General features: G+C 34.2%; 1 long non-coding RNA gene across 1 annotated transcript; it reads left to right on the top strand.

Annotated features, from left to right (window-relative positions):
* The first annotated feature begins 7,987 nt into the window (after positions 1–7,987).
* Positions 7,988–8,752, top strand: LOC106334177. Its single transcript, XR_001268545.1, has 3 exons — positions 7,988–8,076; positions 8,178–8,245; positions 8,328–8,752. It is a non-coding gene; the product is annotated as an uncharacterized LOC106334177 (long non-coding RNA).
* The last annotated feature ends 8,509 nt before the right edge of the window (positions 8,753–17,261 follow it).

Genomic DNA, 17,261 nt, shown 5'->3' with positions numbered 1-17,261 from the left:
CCTCGGAAGTTCCGACGAAATGTTCCTCGGAATTTTCCGATGAAAATTCTGAGGAACATTTCGTCGGAACATTTCGTCGGAATTTCCGAGGTAAATTCCGAGGACGTTCTCCCTCGGTATATTCTGAGGAGATTTCCGACGAACTGGTGGTTCTCGGAGTTTCCTCGGAAATTTGTTTCCTCGGAATTCCGTCGGAAAATTCCGAGGGATTTCCGAGGAAAATGGAATTTCCGAGGACTTGTTTTGTCGGTATGTCGTCGGAATAACGTTATTCCGACGACATACCGACGATTTTTTCCATCAGTATGTCGTTGTTTTCTTGTAGTGAACTAAAAATGTTAACGAAGAAAAAGATATGTTAACTAAAAACATGTTTAGAATCAACGTTCTAGATATACAACATTTTTAATCCAATCGTAGAAATCAACCAAGTGACAAGCACTAACTTTCTTATATCATTTTAACTACACAAACATGGTCGAGTGGTACGAGATGCTTTGAAAAGTGTTAAGCACTCTGGATTCGAAACCCTACTATCTTAAGTATACTTGTTTGGCCAGGTGACATGAATATCCAATTCTCATTACAAACAACCGGATCTGTTTGGAGCCGGTGGAAGAACCCCTAAAGAATTAGTGGATTGGACCTCAATCCACTAGACACCTTGATTATTCAAAAGAAAAAATTTCTTATATTAGAGCTAAATAATTGATCGATCATCGGCCTCAATTAATCAGTTAATTACATGTGTTTGGTCGATTTGACGGTTGATTAAACTTTTCTAGTTTCGTTGAGGATAGTAATCAACCGGATGACCAGTGGTGGAGCCGTGTGCAATCAGGGAGGTCAATTGACACCCATGTCAATTTTCGCATAATTTTTTTTTCTTGTATTTCCAAAAGAAAATCTGATGATTTAGCTTATTGACCCTTGAAAAATACATTTGTTATCAGTTTGACCCTTTTAAAATAAGATTTGGCCTCCACCACTGCGGATGACCAACCCAAATAAGTCGATTTCCTGGATTGATCACCATATGTTCTTGTGTTTGTTTTTATTTTGGCATTACACGGACTAGTTTTCAGTGTTTTGGTCATATCTTCAGATCTAACAGAAGCATTGCCCTCAAACTATTTGGAGATAAAAACTACCAATATAAAGAAAAGACAATTCTCTCAAATAACAATTTTAAGTCGTTGTCACAAAAATAGCCCTAAAAAAAAGAAAATGTCTAAAATAGTTCATTTTTATTTTGAAATTTTTAATAATTTTTTTATTTTTTTTTAATTTAAAACCTTACCCCCAAAACTTCACCCCTTAACTCTAAACTCTAAGTATAGATTAGTTAAACCTAGAGTAAAAATACATTTTCACCTTTTAATAAAATTTATTTTGGTCATTTTCCTCATTGATGGCTATTTTTGTGACAAAAACTTAAAGATGGCCATTATAGGGAGTTTCTCATAAAGAATTTTGTGTCTTAATTTGCAAAAGAATCCACTATAGAAACTCCTCCCTATGATATAACTATCTGGTATTTAAAAGTTGTCAAAGCTGTAAATATCTATATTTTGTCCATTTATGCTTAAAATACATGCATTTATTTAAATAATTTCAAAACTCTATAAACATTTAAATATATAAGCCAAATTAATAAAAAAATAAAACATATAAAAACATGTTAGCAAATAGTTAAATCTAAAATATATCAAGTCTTTGTAGTTGTATTTGGTGACTACTTGTGAAAAGAGAGCAGGTCTAAAGATTTTGGGGCTATACACAACTTAGTAAGGGATTATATTGTTTTTCTTTTATAAATTTAGAGGTTTATAAATGTAAATTTTCCTAAAAATTTTGGAGACCATGGACTAATACTTCACTAGTATATTCTCAGGATGGACTCCTGAACATTGTAATTTTGTCTTTCACTCAGTTGATTTAAGTGTTTTTCTTTGCTTTAAATTGTTTTTTAGATTTTGGTAGTAGTTTAGATTTGTTTGTAATTTTTTTGACTCTGAGAAGTAAAAAAATAATATTAATATATTTATAATGTATAATATATAGCATTTACAAAAGAGAAGACATGTATACAAGTGCTCACCCAGCGGATAAGTTGAAGTTATATCAAATTGAATAAATTTATTATATAATCTAAATAGTGAAAATAATCATTCTAATCGAAGTTATTAGTCTAAACACCCAAATATTTATTTGGTTAAAAAAAATCTAATATAAGCTTGTTAATGTTTCGGATACTTTAAAATAATTTTTTTATTATTTTTTGTTGCTTGTCTTCTTCTTTAGTAATAAAAAATTTAAAACCATCCCTTGATTTACTATGGAAATTGCTACAAACAGATGTCTGTGAGAAAAAGAAAACAGATTCCAGTAGATTAATAGTTTAGATGGTTTAGTTTTGGGTTGATAGTAGTTTAATAGTTTAGACTTAAAAGAATCAGTTGTTTATTTATATAGATTTTGGGAACACTCAAATAATAAAAAGATTGGAAGTTTTTTTGTTACACAAACTTTCATTAAAGGGGTTAAGACCCATTGTTCATTACAATTGATTCAGCATTCAAAGCTTGCTTAGCTAGAGCATCAGATAAAACTCCATGGAGTTCCGCAATTGAAGTCTTTGTCGTCAAAGCATTGATAAGTTTGAGAGAATATGAGCTTAATTGAAGCTGGCGTATTAAAAGGATTAGGAGTTTATAATTAAAGTATACATAAAATTATGAAGAGGTTTGTTTAGAAATTAATAGCAAATTGTATGATGATCAGAAATTAGATAATTATTAATTAACTAACGTATTTTTTTTAAAACCTAACATAAAAATTAAATTCCAACAATACCAAAAAATTTGTAGAAAAAATAAATTGCTTTATATAATCAACTAACATAGTTTTCTTTTATTAAAAAAAAAAAGAGAGAAAGATTTAATTTTTAATATCCGAAACAATCTAATTTTTAAATAATCCTAAGGAGAAATTTCATGTTTACCACTTTCATGGTACCATTATTAATCTTTACCACCAGTAAAATAATATTTTCAAAACTATTTTTCATTAAGTGGCAAATGACTCTTTTACCCTTGTTCTCTATATATATAACAAAAAATATTTAAAAAAAATTAAGAATTATAAAATTATGAATTATGTTTCCGAATTATAATTTTTCAAATTCAAAATTTTTTATAAATATTTTTTTTAATATTTTTTTATAAAATTTCTTTTTGAAAATCGAAAATTATGTTTGAAACTATTTTTAAATTTTTTTTATATTTTTTTAAGTATTTATATATTTATTAGAATCTTAAATTTCACATTCCAAAAACCCTACCCCACCTCTCAACTCTAAACCCTAAGTCTAGATTAGTTATCTTTTACCCTTCATTAAAAGTGATGGTAAAAGTGGTTAGTGTAAACATGAAAAGTGTAACTATGAATGTGGTATTTGTGGCAATTTTCCTAATCCTAACTAACATACTTTCGATTTTATTAAGAAAAGATAATATTTGATTTTTAATATTCTAAAAATCAATTCAAAAAATTTGAACTGAAAAGATATGATTTTTTATATAATTGGAAATTATATAAAAGGAAATTCGTTTTTCTTATTTTTATTAGTATAATAAAAGGAGAAATATTAAGTAAAATTCTTAAGTCTTTATTAATAACAAGATATGAGCCCGTTGCGTTGCAACGGGTTTTGTGTGATGTTTTAATTTAATAAAAACTATAAAATAATAAATAATTTTATTATATTTTGATGATTGCTTTTTGCATATGTTGTTTGAGATTTATTTTATAATCAAAACTCATTTTTACACATAAGTTTAAGTTAATATTTGTATTTTATAGTCATGGTACATAGATGAATTGTTATAAACTTTGTACTTATGATTAGATAAAATACTATATCTAAACGTTTAAACTGACAACCTGAAATAAGAAATTGAATGAAAAGTAAAAAAAAAAAAGTCAAATATACCAATCGAGTCAATGACAACATTAATGACAACATTATACATGTTCTTATGTAATAATTTGATGTTTTATTAGATAATTCTTTAAAAAATTATTTTGTGAGGATTTTTTTTTTTTAAAAGGAAAAAATACTATTTTATAAATCTCGTTTTTATTTACAATAAAAAAAAATTTTAAATACTATTTTACAATTTTTTTTTAAATTTTAGAAAAAGAAAATTATTATCATATAACCTATTATAATTATCTTCTCTCTAGAATTTCAGAAAAATAGATTGCTATCAAATAATTATTTTTAGTTACTAATAAAGAAAATTTACATTTCGTATCAATACTAATTTTACACTTCTTTTGTTAATTAAATAAATTTTGGTATCATGTTCATCATCAAATACTCTCTTAAAAATATTATCAAATAATGTTTTATAATTTTCTTTTGGTTAGGACTTAAAAATATGATACAATTTTTTTTGTTTAGGATTTTTTATATAAATAAGAAAAAAAACTATCAAATATTCTTGTACAGTTTTTTAGGATTTTAGAAAATGAAATTAATATTACATAATCTTTTACAATTATATTTTTTTCTAGGATTTAGAAAAATAAAATTTCTATCAAATAATTATTTCCAGTAAATATTAACTATTTTTAAAAGTTGCCATTTTCAAAATTCATTTTTTCCAATACCACGAATATTTTTTTACAAATTTTCTTGTTAACTAAATATTTTTTTACTATCATGTTTATCATTAATTTTTATAAGTACAAATTACTACTAAATAAAATTTTACAATTCTCTCTGGTCAGAGTTTTTTTTTTAAAAGAAAAAAAAAATCTTAATTGGGTAAGATTAGAAATTTTTTTTTTTGAAATCTCTTTTATTTAGGATTTTAGGAAAAGAATAAATTATTTTCACATAATGACAGTTTTATTGACACATTCACAATCTATTTTTTTAATTGACACATGTCACATTCATATCAGGTGAAATATTTGAATTTAATTTTGGTTTATATTTTCGTTTAACACATATCACATTTTTAAATATATAACTCACATGTGTCACAATCATGTTAATTAACAATTTTGAATAACCAAGCTCAATATAATATTTTATAATTATATTTTCATTAAAATTTTAGAAAAGGAAAATTATATTAAATAAATTGTTTTCAAATAATTTTTTAGGATTTTGGAAAAAGAAAATTTCTAAAATAATTACCACTTAATATTTTTAAAAAAATATTTTTACTATTAAATAACTTTTAAAAGTAGTTTTAATCAACATTCATTTTATTATCTTATTATATATTTTTTAATTATTATATATTTAAACACATGTCACAATATTATAATTAAAATTGTTATCAAATAGTATTTTGCAATTATCTTTTGATTAGGATTTTAAAAAAGAAAAATTACTATTAAATAATATTTTAATTATTTTTGAATAAAATTCATTTTTGTTAATATCTTAATATATATATTTTTAATTATGAGATAGATTAACACATGTCACATTCTTAAAATATATAATTGGCATTTGTCGCGATCATGTTAATTAAAAATTTTGAAGAACCAAACTTTTAAAAAAGAAAAATTATATTAAATAAATGGTTTTCAATTTTTTTAAGGATTTTGTAAAAAGAAAATTTTTAAAATAATTACTACTAAATATTAAAAAATTAAATTAAATTGTTTTTCATCATGTTAATTAGCTACTACTAAATATTAAAAAAAATTACTATTTAATAATTTTTAAAAGCAGTTTTTATCAAAATTCGTTTTTCTTATCTTATTATATATATGTTTAATTATTATATATTTAAACACATGTCACAATATTATAAGGAAAATTATTATCAAATAGTTTTTGGCAATTATCTTTTGATTAGGATTTAAAAAAAGGAAAATTACTATTAAATAATATTTTAATTACTTGTTAATAAAATTCATTTTTGTTAATATCTTATTATATATATTTTGAATTATGAGATAGATTAACACATGTCACAATCTTAAAATATATAATTGTCATGTGTCGCGATCATGTTAATTAGCTACTACTAAATATTAAAAAAAATTACTATTTAATAATTTTTAAAAGCAGTTTTTATCAAAATTCGTTTTTCTTATCTTATTATATATATGTTTAATTATTATATATTTAAACACATGTCACAATATTATAAGGAAAATTATTATCAAATAGTTTTTGGCAATTATCTTTTGATTAGGATTTTAAAAAAGGAAAATTACTATTAAATAATATTTTAATTACTTGTTAATAAAATTCGGTTTTGTTAATATCTTAGTATATATATTTTTAATTATGAGATAGATTAACACATGTCACATTCTTAAAATATATAATTGCCATGTGTCGCGATTATGTTAATTAGCAACTTTGAAGAACCAAGTATGTTTAATTATTATATATTTAAACACATGTCACAATATTATAAGGAAAATTATTATCAAATAGTTTTTGGCAATTATCTTTTGATTAGGATTTTAAAAAAGGAAAATTACTATTAAATAATATTTTAATTACTTGTTAATAAAATTCGGTTTTGTTAATATCTTAGTATATATATTTTTAATTATGAGATAGATTAACACATGTCACAATCTTAAAATATATAATAGCCATGTGTCGCGATCATGTTAATTAGCAACTTTAAAGAACCAAGCTTTATATAATAAGATGGCATTAATAGTTAATATTTTAATTTTATAAAGGTATCAATGTAATAAACCATCGTGAAAGCGACACGTAGAAAACTAACTTCTCAAATAATATTTATTATTTGATATCAATACTTTTATTACCATCTAATAATATTTGATAAACATAAACTCATCATCTAATATCATTTGTCCAAAAAAATTACAAAAATAAATATCTATAAAATTTTTAAGTGTAGACATATATTTTACCGAAAACAAATATATCAAATTATGTAAATATGTTTATCAACCTAAGGAAAAACTAAACAAAATCTAATTAACAAGATTAGTCTTATTTTAGTCTAATTATAACACAAAAAATTATGATTCATTTCAAAAACTGATATGACCCAATATACCAAAATATAATAACAAAACCAGTCAAAATATGAACAATTAAATTAACCTATTATTATGATTTATTAATATACTGAAACCCTGAATTCAGATTTTCATGTGCTCATGCACGGGTGTATAAACGTTTACTTACTGTTTAAATTATAACAATTGATAAATATTTTTTTCTTTGTTTATAATTTTTAAGTTATTTTGTAATTTATTACTGCAATGCCAACGCCTACTGAGATAAGAGTAATACAAAATATTATATTTGAAATCAGGGAACATGAAGATATTTATAAAAACTTTTTGTCATACATACAAATTACAAAATTACTTAAAACCTATAAACAAACAAAAACAAATATTTTTCCATTTTTTCAATATTATAACTTATTTATTTTGAATCGAATATACATATATCAGGTTAAAAATAGTATAATATACTGATAGCTACAAGCCAAATCGAATCAGATAACTGATTATTTAGACGAAACATATAGAATACCTGTACGAACCAGGATATTCGATAGGTATCCACCCCCATTGACCCGTATTGGTATTAGTTGAACTTTCGATTGGTAGCCACCACCACTGACCCGTAGTGGTATTATTTGAACTTTGGATTGGTAGCCACCCCCATTGACCCGTATTGGTATTAGTTGAACTTTGAAGATACAGGTCTGATATTTAAGTTATTTTTCATTAAAAGTTATGGTCAGTGGTCTTGTTGCCTAAGTTAGTATCAAAACGGTCTACTCAGAATCCAAACTTGTGCAAGGACAAGGCAAGGGATTCGTTCAAACCCAGAAAACAAGTTAGTACTATTTTTTTTTATTGTCAGGCCATAATCATCTATGCCTATACGGTTGCGTTGATGACATGTGGTGTTGATATCGAAAACATGAGGCAGTGGAGACTACTAAGCGTAAGAGTTCAAAGAACATGTTCAAATCAGAAAGGAGTTTCTTGAATTAATGCTCAAGTATCAACGAGTCATTTCTGAAAGAGATTCTGGTAAAAAATTAGGAAACCAGTTTTTGTTGTCACGTCCATTGTTCTATGCTTTTGAGAGCCACCAAGTCATTTGTTTTTTTTTCTGCTTTATTTATGTAAAGCTATTACTGTCCGTGACAAGCTTGAGTGACTTTGTAGAGAGTTACAACGTCAAAACAAAATGTTGATGGTACATTCTTTTCTTCTTCTTTTTTTTTTTTTACTCTAATTGGTTTGCCTTATAGTGTCTTGTTGTTCCCTTTGTATAACAGGAAGAATGCAAGCGGGTGTCGACTGAGGAACAGACTTTAAGATCAGATTTGTCGACCAAGTTCCAGGAAGCAATTAACGTAGTTGAACTGTCACACAAGCAACCGTGAAAAGACAAAACACATGATAAAATAACGATCCACGTATGTGATAGATTGATTATATAGTTTGCATACTTCAATAAAATATAAACCGTGTTTTGACAGAACATCTAAGACAATAATTACGATACAATATGAAGAAAATTTTCAGACCTCACAAACTCATTGCAAATGCTCAGGTGCGTAAAACGCTCTCTGCATGTGCTCTCTCTCTTTCTCATTCTCAATTGTATATATACACACCAACCACATAGTTTCATGTCTCTCGCTTTTTATTTATACTATATGCATTGAAGACATATCAATGGGGGAACTGCCTGGGACACAACAATGACCTTAGCGGAAAAGAGAACCGCCATAGTTTCAGTATCTCTGGTTTACGGTCGAGTTGCGGCCGGACTCGGCGGTTCAAATCGGAAGCTCAGGTGTGTGCTCGGTTTCTCTGGAGTGCTGGTGAGGTAGAGGATGGTCGGATTAACTCAGGAAGCGCCATCTTTGGAGGTAGATCTGAGATCCGTTTCTCTGGATCTGGGTCAGATTTGGTTCAGAGTGTTCACCGGTTGTGCTTAGCGTCGCTGCCTCTGCTCGTCTGGTGTGTACTCTGATGGTTGCTCTGCTTCCTCACGGCTCCTCTCTCTCCTTGGAAGGTGGCTCTCGTAGAACTTACCATCTAGATCCCCGGATCTCAGATGAAAGGGCGAGTTGAGGTTCTCGCCTGGGACTTCGATTCTCCTTCTAGCTTAGCTGTTTAGCGTTTTACGCAGACTGTAGGTTGGAGCTCTGGCTCCTCTGTTTCTTCACTTTCTAGAAAGAAGTTGTTCGTTGTGTTCCCTGCCTCTCCCTTGGGTATGAAGCGTGATTCTCTTTAGTGTCGTCTAGGTGTGAAGGGACCGGAGTCGAGAGCCTGAACCTCCGCTTGTTTCCCCCAGTCACAACTCGTGCTTACCTGCTCGCTTATCTCCCTCGGTTTTGGACTCACAAGGTGCCGACTTGCTAGCTTCTGGAGTCACCAGCGTCTGGAGTGGACTTCTTTGTGTGATGGCCGGACCAGGACCTAGTCACCCCTGCTTCGCCTGTTGCTCGTTCGGAGTCGCCTTCGGGACAATATGCGGGTCCTCGTATTGTTCTCCGGCTGTTATGCTCTGTTGATCATCACTCTTGTTGCAGGTACCGTCGACAAGGCTCAGTGTTGTTCTAATTTCATGGCTGCTAGGAATTTCGTTTTAGTTAAGCTTTAGTCTTAGCCTCAGGGTTAGATTAAACCTTGTTTGTCTTACAAAGTCTTTTTAGCTTTTTTTTGGGCTTTGTTTTGACCTCTGCTTTAATTAGCATCCATTGATGCAGTAGGTTTTGCTTGCAAAAACTATTCATATCCCCAGTGTCATTATCTTGATAATAAAATTCACATACTTATCAAAAAAAAAGGAAAAGAGAAAGATAATCTCGAGACCGAGCGGTCGGTTGAGTTATTTGAAGAAGGTAAAATGAGTAATAGTAAGGAAGAAGAGAGGGAAAGCTCAACAGAAAGAGAGTCAAACGTGGTGAGGATTAAAGTTGTGGTGACAAAAGAAGAACTAAGACAAATCTTGGGTCACACGAAAGGTATCAATTCCATTCAACGCTTAGATCATGTTCTCAAAGATAGTGGCAGAAACATCTCCAGGGCTTATGAAGAAGATAAAGAACTAAGTGATGAAAGTTGGAGTCCCACGTTAGAAAGCTTTCCTAAAAATCATTATTGAAGAATCATACTTGTATCTCTTTTCACGCGCACCACGCGCCTAACCCCTTTTCTCTCTCACGACGCGAACGTTTTCATTCCTCTTCCACTGTCGCCGATCTCGGCGGCGGCGCCCACCCGCCACCATGGCAAGAAAGAAACCCCCCCAAAAATAAGCCTCTGGTTCGTCTCCCCACTGGAACAACCAAATCCTCCAACAGTTCAGTCAAAGTTGCGACGCCTGATGCCTCTTCAGCCGTCAAATCGAAAGTCACAAATTCGCCTCTGGCCGGCTCCGCCGCTCAGACAATGTCTCCGCCGCCTGCCCAGAACTCCTCTAATCGAGACCTGGCCAAGCAAACTGAAAACCCCAATCCTGAAACCCTAGCTACAAATACCCAATCTGTACCTGAAAATAAGGACCAGCTCGGTGCTGCTTCAAAATCTAGTGAACCCTCTTCTCAACCTGCAGCTGGCTTGCAAAACCCGGCTGAATTTTGGAAAGGTTACGTCAAGGAGTCGTCTGTGAAACTCCTACCAGAGCAGACGCCTTACACGCTTGACTCAGGGGAAACATGCGTCACTATTCCAAACTCTGTTGTCGAGAAGAATAAGAAAGCTTGGGAGTACTTCATTCTGGGTCAGTTCTATGAAGAACCTCCTGCTCGTGGTGCCATTCATGCCATTGTCAATGGTATCTGGAGCCGACAAAAGTGCGACATATCAGTTAACAAAATGGAAGGAAACTCGTTCCTATTTCGAGTGCCTTGTCCAAATGCTCGACGCAGAATTCTGGCTCAGAGCTTCTGGCAGATTGACGGCCAGACAATGTTTGTAGCCAAATGGTCACCTGGGATTCAGCAATGCAAACCTGAGCTCGACATGGTACCGGTCTGGTTGGAATTCACTGGTGTCCTATTGCAATTTTTCAATAAAGACGCTCTGAAGGAGTTTGCGGGACTTGTGGGCCATCCTGTCTGCTTACACCCTGCTACAAAAAACCTTACCAACATTGAGGTTGCTAAGGTGTATACAGTCATTGATCCCCGTAAGCCTCTCCCCGAATTTGTGAATGCACGTTTTGAGAATGGTGATACAAGGAGGATTGGTGTCACCAGCCCTTGGCTCCCGTCTCTGTGCTCCTACTGCAAAAAGTTTGGGCACACAATCTTGAGATGTAAGGCTGCTCCTCCTACGTGTACAATCTGCAACTCTGTCAGACATGTCACTGCAGCTTGTCCAAGATCAAACCACCTCCCGAAAGACACGGCCAAGCAGAAGGGAAAGGCTCCTATCAAGAACCTTCTCCCAATTGTTGGTAAGCAACAAATGGTTTACAAGCAGGTTGGAGTAAAAACATCGGACCAGCCAGAATTTGTCTCATCTTCAGTTCCAAAGGATCCTCCACCTGCAGCTTCCCTGCCACCTGCAGTTATTCCTCCCCCTTCGCCTATAGTTCCTGTCTCCCCCAGGAATGGTACGGCTACAGTGGAATACGACCTCAGTAAGGGAAGCCTTTCTGTAGATTTATCAACTGAGAGCCATCTAAAGGAGCAGTTTAGTTCTGGATCATCTTCGGATACAACTTTGTCTAGTGAAGCAGACGATCCGGATGATGAAGACCAGTTCATTGAGGTATTCTCTAAGAGATATAAGAAGCGTTTTAACACAAAGGCTAGGGCTAGAGGCCCTTTAATCCTCTAAATTTTACCCTCTTAATGGATCTTTTTTGCTGGAATATAAGAGGGATTAATGACTCTGTAAAGCGACGTGGTTTCAAAAAATGGATTTGGAAATATAATTCTTTTTTTGGATGTCTCATTGAGACGCATGTACAACGGGAGAAAGCGGATTCTATTATGAAAAGTATATTACCAGGTTGGTCTTTAGAGAGCAACTATGAATTCTCAGATCTCGGTAAGCTTTGGCTAATTTGGAAGCCATCAGTTCAGGTCAACGTCATCGCCAAATCACTTCAGATGGTTACCTGCACTGTCAAGCTCCCGTTTCATTCTACTGAAATAGGAGTCTCTTTTGTTTATGGATCCAACTGCAGAAAAGAAAGAAGACTATTATGGGATGAACTTGAATCTGCTTCCACTTCATCTCAGCTTTGCGGTCTTCCTTGGATTGTATTGGGAGACTTTAACGAGATTATCTCCCCTACGGAACACTCCTCTGCTGATCAATTCTCATCTTCTCGAGGTATGAGAGATTTTCATGAATGCCTTGAGCGAAGCTCTTTAGCGGACCTTCAGTTTAGTGGCCACAACTTCACATGGACGAATCATTCTGTCTCTAAGAAGCTGGATCGAATCTTGTGTAATGAGGACTGGGTTGAGAAATTCTCGGATTCGATTGGAGTATTTGGAGAACCGGGAATTTCAGACCATAGTCCATGCTGCGTTTTCTTAGACCAACCCAAGCCTCCTCAGAAACGTTCTTTCAGGGTTTTTGCTCACTTAAATGATCATCCTGAGTTTAGTGCTCTCATCAAGTCTACCTGGAATGCTCTTCCTTTTGATGGCTCGAAACAGCTTTGTGTCTCAAAGAAACTTAAGGAGTTGAAGCCGATCATCCGTTCTTTCAACAAGGAGAACTTCTCTAACCTTGAAAAGCGGGTGGAGGAGGCATTTTCTGATCTCACCAGCTGCCAGAGCGCCTCCTTATCCTCACCATGCCCTGTAACTGCTGAATCTGAAAGAATAGCTCGTCTCAAGTGGCTTACCCTGGCCAAAGCAGAAGATAAATTCCTCAAACAACGCTCGAGAATTCAGTGGAATGTTGAGGGTGATGCAAACACTCCTTTCTACCATAGGGTGATCAAGGCAAGGCAAAATCAGAATCATATTCACCTCTTGATTGATGAGCATGGAAATATTATTGACTCTCTAGAGGGAATAAAGCGGCACGCTATTGACTACCATCAGAGCCTCCTTGGTGGTGTCAACGCCCTTACTACCTCCACCCCATCTGAAATTGCCGCGGTTCTGCAAACTAAATGCTCACCTAGTGCTGTTGATGCACTCTCGGCCCCGTTCACAGACCTCGATATCCAGCAAGCTTTCTTATCTCTTCCAAAGAACAAGTCTCCGGGACCTGACGGATACCCTGCTGAGTTCTTCATTGGTAACTGGAAGTCTGTTGGTCGTGATATGATAGATGCTGTTCAAGAGTTTCTAAGTACAGGAGAACTGCTACAACAATGGAATGCAACAATTCTCACTCTTGTACCAAAGAAAGTGAATGCAACTAAGATCACTGAGTTCAGACCGATCTCTTGCTGTAACACGGTCTACAAGGTGGCGTCAAAGCTTCTTGCGAACAGGCTCAAGGACCTTCTTCCAACCCTCATATCCTCCTCGCAGTCTGTTTTTGTTCCAGGAAGATTATTGGTGGAAAATGTGCTTCTAGCAACAGAACTTGTCTCAGGCTATAACTGGAAGAAAATATCAAAGCGGTGTATGTTAAAGATCGACCTGCAGAAAGCTTTTGATACACTCGACTGGGACTTCATTCTATTTACTTTGGAGGCACTTGACTTCCCGCCTAGCTTCAGGAAGCTCATCGAAAAGTGCTTAACGTCAACCCATTTCTCAGTTGCTATAAATGGAGAGTCTTGTGGATACTTCAAAGGAACAAGAGGATTGAGGCAAGGTGATCCCTTGTCGCCTTATCTGTTTGTTCTAGCCCTAGAGTTATTTTCACAACTGCTGATAAAGAAATATGTTGATGGGTCTTTTTGATTTCATCCGCAAACAAAGGATCTTCAGGTTACACACTTATCCTTTGGGGATGATCTTATGATTTTCTCTGATGGATCTGTAAACTCATTAAAATGCATTGCTGATACATTAGAGGACTTCGCTCTCTGGTCGGGATTACGTATCAACAAGTCCAAAACAGAACTATTTGCAGCTGGCTGTTACTATAATTGCAGTGGCAAAATGAATGTTTTCTTGTAGTGTTGGGTTCACTGCCAATCCGCTATTTGGGACTTCCTCTAATGTATAGAAAGCTGAGAATCTCCGACTATAGGCCTCTCCTGGATAAAATCTCTGCGAACTTCAACTGCTGGTCTGCAAAAGCTTTATCCTTTGCAGGAAGGAGACAGCTTATATCATCAGTCACATATGGTTCCATTAATTTTTGGACGTCAGCGTTTGTGCTTCCAAAGGGTTGCATAAAGAAGATTGAAAGTCTTTGTACTCAGTTTCTATGGGGAGGTACTAAGACGAAGAGATGCGTTGCTAAAGTATCTTGGAAAACCGTTTGTTTGCCTCGCAAGGAAGGTGGATTAGGACTAAGAGACATTGGCCTCTGGAACAAGAACCTCTGCCTAAAGCTAATATGGAACCTCTTAAAGAAGACTGATTCTCTATGGGCAAGCTGGCTTCACCATTATAGACTAAAGGATGAAAGCTTTTGGAGTTTAGATGAAAACAAGACTACCTCATCTACATGGAGATCTTTACTCTCTTTGCGTGGCCTGGCCACTAGATTCCTGCGACCTAAACTGGGTAATGGTCGTTGTATAAGCTTCTGGTACGACAATTGGACACCACTGGGGCCTCTTCTTGACAGATTTGGAGAATCAGGACCGAGACAGCTCTCCATAAGCATCTCTGTGACTGTTTCAGAGGCCTGTAATGACAGAGGATGGTTACTAAGGGGAGCTCGCTCTCCTCTAGCTGAGGAACTGCAGACTTATCTCACCACTGTTCCCCTTCCCACTCTAAATCAAATGGACGATACCTATTTGTGGGACATCAACGGTGATGAATTGCAAGAATTCTCCACCAGCAAAACCTGGGAAGCTGTTCGAAACAGAGAACCAGAGCAGCAATGGACACAAAGCATCTGGTTCAAGGGTCATGTCCCCCGACACGCGTTTACTGCCTGGGTTATCTACCAAGATCGCCTTCCCACCAGATCAAGGCTGCTGAAATGGGGTATGAACATCTCTCCCTCTTGTTGTTTATGCGATGCAGCGGTGGAGGACATAACCCATCTGTTCCTAAATTGTGAAGTAAGTGAAGGGATCTGGAACTTGGTTCTGCACAGACTTGGATACTCTTTCAGGGCATTCCATACTTGGACCTCCTTCACCGAATGGGTGTCACTTCGAGATACAGTCACCAGCAGGACTCTAAAAAAGATAGTGGCGCAGGTAACAATTACCAATATATGGATGGAGAGAAACACCAGGCTCCATGTTGGAGAAGCTCGGAGTCCGGCTACTATTTTCAGGTTGATTGATCGTTTCATCAAAGATGTTATCCTTGGCAAAAGGAAGCTCAAGAAATTTCAACCTTTGATGCAGCTTTGGATACGTTATGAGTAATCTTTTGGAACTCATTGGATGTTAGCTTAGTCTTGTTCATTTTTTGCCAAGGCTAACTTAACTTTGATTTAAACTTTTGTATCTTTACAAACCCTTCTCATATTTATATGAAATTCACATTTTGACAAAAAAAAAATCATTATTGAAACTAATCATATTTATATTTAACTAAGAATCCAATGTTGTCTCAGAAGCATTGGCTTTCTTTCTTTCTTTCTTTTTTAACTTTTGTTTCCTTGTGTGTTTTCTAGGATGTATTGTGCTTTCCGTTTTTTTTTTTGTGTTTGTATATATGTCATTTTGTGTCGTATTATATACGCATAAATTAATGAATTGTGGGTGGCATTTTAAATATGCGATTGAAATATCAGGACCTCTTATCTACAAGGAAGTATCTCAGTGTTTTTGTCAGTCGATTAGAACCCGAATGTAGAACTTCAGATAAGGTCATTAATTAGAGCTTCACCATGTTTCCAAAAGGATTATTGCATGAGTGTATAAGCTTAGGGCATCATTTAAAATATTAATTTATGAGAATTCAAAAGCTCTATAATTAGTTGTTACGACAAGTGACCTATAAAAGTTACAGATGACAAAATGAGTCATCTTTAGAAAAATATTGAGTCAATCAATACTCATTTATTTTCCAGAAATTAAAGTCGTTTTTAAATTAATATGATTCAAAAAACAAACGGATAAAATAAGCGGGAGCAATGTAAGGCCCATTTTTATAAACAAACAAAATGGGTTTTTCAGTGGGAGCGTAGTAATAATATCAGTAGCAAATTCAGTGGAATCGGAGTAGGGCTTGTGTAGAAGCCTTTGCTTATATTGGACAACTCGATCAGTTCTTCATAGAGAAGCACCATTGTGAGCAGCTTGCTTGTTTTGCTTGTGGATAAGAGCTTGGCTTAAAAGCATAATGGCATTGCAGAGTTGCTAGAAATTCTTGGAAGTATAATCAATGGTTTTGCTTTGCCTTTAAAAGAAGAGCACAAGTTCTTCCTTGTCCGTGCTTTGGTTCCTCTCCACAAGGCTAAATGCGCATCGGTTTATGATAGGTCCCAGTTAGAGCAATCAATGTTGTTCAAAACAAGAACAAGAACACTTTGGTTTTCAAAGACAAGTTTACTGCAATTTTTTCTCTTCTCCCCTTCATTTAACGTAAGCTGATCTTAAATACAAAATTGATTAACTAACAAATACTTCAACTTGGGCAACTAACACATCCACTAACTAAGGAAACAAAAATCCCACTAAACATCGAATAAATAAAGATAAACTATTGAAACTATTGATTTGATCTTTGTGAAGTTTGAACCAGCCCGATCCCCCGGCGTCCGACCGGAGTTATTGAAATGGGCGTTATGGACACGTGTCTACTCATTTAGACAACCATACGTGTCCCGTTACTGGTCCCGAGAGCCGACGGGCGCATAACCTTCTTTGAAATACCGTCACACCCACATCCATATACTTCTACTTACAGTCCTGCGCACAGGGAAATGGAAATGGAGGAGTGAGCAACAAGTTACTCAGTGAAGTGGCTCTAGACCAGCCTGCCCGCATGACACTCTATACTACTCTATGCGGGAACTAGGACTGACTAGCCACTACAATCAGGTAATGTATTTTTATCATTTCATACTGTCATCACTAATTGTCCACATTCAATTCCATACATTTCTAGCAACCTAGTGATCAATCATTACAATGAACTCACTCATTGCCACACACGTTAAACCCTAGACTTAACCGACTCATCATACCA

Source organism: Brassica oleracea, chromosome C3, assembly GCF_000695525.1.
Source record: "Brassica oleracea var. oleracea cultivar TO1000 chromosome C3, BOL, whole genome shotgun sequence".
Taxonomy (NCBI): Eukaryota; Viridiplantae; Streptophyta; class Magnoliopsida; order Brassicales; family Brassicaceae; genus Brassica; species Brassica oleracea.
Note: the sequence above shows the minus strand (reverse complement) of the source record. Positions and strands in the feature narration are given on the sequence as shown.